Genomic DNA, 5006 nt, shown 5'->3' on the forward strand with positions numbered 1-5006 from the left:
AAGCCACTTCTATGTATGTTTAATAAACACACTTTAAATATAGATTATACCGGGTATAATTCATAGTATAATTTAATTGTATTTTAATAGTATTGAGGTATAATAATATATACTTGGTATAATATTTTCTTGAGAAATACTTTGTGTATAAAAGTAACAATACACGTGATTTTTTATGTTGTCTAATGCTATTGACCCCCAATCAAAATAGAAAGGCCAAAGAGTATATAATGCAAAAACTGTGTAGGGAGGAAATGTTAGAATATATGGAGAAAGTGTAAAACAAAAATATCCTAAAGAAAAACAGTTATAGAGCCCACAAAAAATGGGGAGCGCTTCCTTTTACAAAGAATTTATTTTACTTTATAAAACTCTTAACTCCATGAAATGTTGATAGCATTTACACCTCATGAATATGTTAATATTTTTATATTTTTGCCTACTTATGTTTTTATCCTTAAAGTATTTGATGGAATATAACTTCAATTAAGATATCTTGGCAAGCCCATTTATGTGATCTGCTTAATATTTACTTCCTGCGTCCATATTTACTTGTGGATGACACACCATTAAGAAGCAAAAAATAAATGGTAATTTTATCATATCACCCCCAATTATTACAAGTCGTCTAAATGTTGGTAAATCTGGTGCGATTACACTAGGTATATTGTTGGAAAATGAACTGAAAATGCATTTAGTATTTTATAATAAGGAATAAAATAAGTATAATATGGTAAATAGTTTTTTTTAAAATTTTTTTAACTAGACAAGCAATAATAAATATCTATTTTTAATATAATGAACAAGTAAAAGAAGACGGAGAAAACAACTTTCCGCCCCAAAAAGACCAATTAAAAAGAAAGAAACAAAAACAAGAAGAAAATTAAGAACACGTGATTAGCACGTGGTAAATACCTTCCGCTTTTTGTCAAATTCTAATAAGATTCTTGCGGATTAAAAAGAAAAAAAGAAAAAGATGCAAATTCTTATAATCTTCCTTCAAGATTCTAAATATATTTCGATAAATAGTGGAAGTTACATATCAACAAAAACAAAAAATTTCCTCTGAAACTTGGAGATCTGCTTGGATGGTTCGATCACGTGGTGTCTACTCAGCAAACAAGCATTCCTTTGCCTCCTGACCCTGCTAATCTCTCATTCTAATCTACAAATTTCTGATTTTTGTGATCAAAGCTCTTCTTTTTCTTTGTTTTTTAGTCTTTTTTGTTGTGAATTTTCGTGGGTTTCCTTGGGTTTTTATTATCTTGGGTGTTACCTTCTCCATTTTGATGAAATTAGATTTCATTTTCATGTTTTCTTGGGGTTTCTGGAACTTGTTTTGGGGGCACCTTGTATGTGCAAATTTTCTGGTTTATGGCATTAGTCTTGAAAGTTTTGCATCAATCAAACATGGGAAAGTCTAAAGTTTCTATGTTTTTCTTGTTTGTGACTTTCTGAGTTTTTTCATTTACGTCATGTTATAGCCCTTTGGGTCCATTAGAACATTGTTTAACCATTCGACTTCCGATTTTTGATGTGTTACCTTCTCCATTTTGATGAAACTAGGTCTTAATTTTCATGCTTTCTTGGGGCTTCTAGTACTCTTTTTGGGGACACCTTGTAAGGATAAATTTTCTGGTAGCAAGATTAATTAGAAGAAGCCACATAAATGTATGTTTAATAAACATACATTAAACATAGATAAATTTTTTGATGAAAAATAACTTCAATTAAGATGTCTAACTGAAAATTATTGGCAAGCCCATTTATGTGTTAAGCCTAACATTTAATTTTTTAACAAAAAAGACCCACGAAAAAAGAAAGAAAAACAACAAGAAGAAAAGGAAGAACGAGTCACGTGATTAGCACATGGTAAGCACCGTTCCGTTTATTCAAATTCCAATCAGATTCTTACCGAAAAATCTTCTTTCAAGATTTCAAGTATGATGCCAATAAATAGTGCACATTACATATAAATAGAAATAAAGAATGAAAATTTTCCTCCAAAACTTCTTGATCTGTTTTGATCGTTCGATTACATGGTATCTACTCGCGTTACTTTGCCAATTAATCTTGATGATTTCATCCCTTTTTCCTTCTTGCTCCGTTAAATTTCTAATTTTAGCGATACAAATTATTCTTTCTATTTGTTTTCATCTTTTTTGTCCGTGATGTTTTGGGGTTTTTTTGAGTTTTAATTTACGGGTGCACATATACAAACACGTGTAGATCCGTATATAACTTCAATATGTTCGAGATTTGATTCGATGCACATAATATTTATTCGTGTATACCAATTCTTGTGGAAGCAGGCTCAAGTTGTTCCACAAACATTCTATGGATGAGAAGGAGACATTGGGCGTGCAATGATTTACTACACCTAGAAGGCTAGGAATTGGATGGTTTTCGAGAACGAAGTGTACATACAAAATTTGTTATAGCACAGATACAGAGGGAAACTAAACTTAGATTAGAAATGTTACAAATAGTGAAGAGAGCTCACAAGATCTAATACTTGATACATAGACTTAGTATTTAGTTTTAATTTCATAGCTGCAGTAGGCATACAAGATGTAACTAGTGGTGTATTTTTTTTGTTTGTTTTGGTTTTCTGTGTGGCTTAGAGGCAGCAGCACCCTTCGTGGAAGGTGGTTATTGTCCTAAGTGCTTATTAGGTTATAAATGCTTCTGGTTGGTATGGTAATATATTAACATTTTATTACAACAACAACAAAAAAAAAAAAAAAAAAAAAAGAAGAACAGGAAGAACGAGTCATGTGACTGGAACATGGTACGCACCAATTCGTTTGTTTAAATTCCAATCAGATTCTTACTGAGACAATCTTATTTTAAGATTCCAAGTACGATGCCCATAAATAGTGAACATTACCTATCAATAGAAGTAAAGAATTAATATTCTCCTCCTCAAACTTCTTGATATGTTTGAATGGTACGATAACATGGCATCTACTCAACTTTCATTCGCATTCTAATCCTGATTAGCTCATCCTCTTTTCTTTCTTACCTGTTAAGTTTCTCATTTTAGCGATAAAAAATATTCTTTTTTTTTATTTTCATCTTTTTTTGTGTGTGTGTGAATTCTATTGGGTTTATTTGAGTTTTTAATATCTTTGGCGATACATTCTCCATTTTGATAAAATTATATTTTCACTTTCATGCTTTCTTGAATTTTCTAGTACTTTTTATGGGAAAACTTTGTATGTGCAATTTGATGGCATTAGTCTTGAAGATTTTGCATCAATCAGACATAGGCAAGTTTAATTAGTAGAAGCCACATTAATCGTGTGTTTAACAAGTATAATGTAAATTTAGGTAAAGCATTAGATGGAATGTAACTTCAATTAAGATATCTTGGCAAGCCCATTTATGTGTTCTGCTTAATATTTAATTCCTGCGTCCACATTTAATAGTCAATGTTTGACCTGACACACCATTAAGAAGCAATAAATAAAATGTTAATTTTACCATATCACCGCTAATTATTACAAGTCATCTAAATGTTGGTAAATCTTGTGCGATTACACTAGGGATATTGTTGTAATTATTGTAAATGTTGGAAAATGAATTGAAAATGAATTTAGTATTTAATAATAAGGAACAAAATAGGTATAATATGGTAAATAAATTTTTAATTTTTTAAATTAACAATAATAAATAGCTATTTTTAAAATAATGAAGAAGTAAAAGTAGACAGAAAAAATAACTTTTCCCCCAAAAAGACCAACTAAAAAGAAAGAAAAAAAAAATAAACAAGCAGAAAATGAAGAACACGTGATTAGCACGTGGTAAACACCTTCCGCTTTTTGCCAAATTCCAATAAGGTACTTACGGATTAAAAAGAAAAAAAGAAAAAGACTCAAATTCTTACAATATTCCTTCAAGAATCTAAATATGATTCAATAAATAGTGGAAGTTACATATCAACAAAAACAAAGAATGAAAATTTCGCTCTGGAACTTGGCGATTTTCTTTAATGTTCCGATCACATGGCGTCTACTCAACAAACAAGCATTCCTCTGCCTCCTGACCCTGGTATCTCTCCTTCTAATCTAAAAGTTTCCGATTTTTGTGATCAAAACTCTTCTTTTTCTTTGTTTTTTGGTCTTTTTTGTTGTGAATTTTCGTGGGTTTCCTTGGGTTTTTATTATCTTGGGTGTTACCTTCTCCATTTTGATGAAATTAGATTTTCATTTTCATGTCTTCTTGGGGTTTCTAGTACTTGTTTTGGAGGCACCTTGTATGTGCAAACTTTCTGGTCATGGCATTAGTCTTGAAGGTTTTGCATCAATCAAACATGGGAAAGTTCAAATTTTCTATGCTTTTCTCGTTTGTGACTTTCTGGGCTTTTCCATTTACGTCATCTTATAGCCCTTTAGGTCCAATAGTACATTGTTTAACCATTGGACTTCCTATTTTTGATGTGTTACCTTCTCCATTATGATGAAACTAGGTCTTAATTTTCATGCTTTCTTGAGGCTTCTAGTACTCTTTTTGGGGACACCCTGTATGGACAAATTTTCTGGTGGCAAGTTTAATTAGAAGAAGCCACACAAATGTATGTTTAATAAACACACTATAAATATAGATAAAAATATTTTTGAAAAATAACTTAAATTTAAAATATCTAAGGGAAAAATTCAAGCCCCCTTTTTTTGGGGTTAAAAACACATTTTATTTAGTGTCCCACCCGCCAGTGGGCCTGCGGGGCCCCGGGGGCCCACCCCGGCACCCACCTCTCTTCGCTTTCCCTTCCTTCTCCAAAAACATGTACACCCACCCACACACACACACACACATATATATATATATATATATATATGGGCCCTCCCCAAAAAAAAATAATGTACAAAATATAACGAGGGTCAAAACATCCTTTCACCCCTACGAGTATTTCGAGCCTCTAACCCCAAAAACCGGGAAACATGAAGACGGGCGGGGCCCCGCCATGTCCAAAAAATATACACAAAAGAATTTGAAAAACCCCC

This window comes from Lycium ferocissimum, chromosome 9 (genome assembly GCF_029784015.1).
Source record: "Lycium ferocissimum isolate CSIRO_LF1 chromosome 9, AGI_CSIRO_Lferr_CH_V1, whole genome shotgun sequence".
NCBI lineage: Eukaryota > Viridiplantae > Streptophyta > Magnoliopsida > Solanales > Solanaceae > Lycium > Lycium ferocissimum.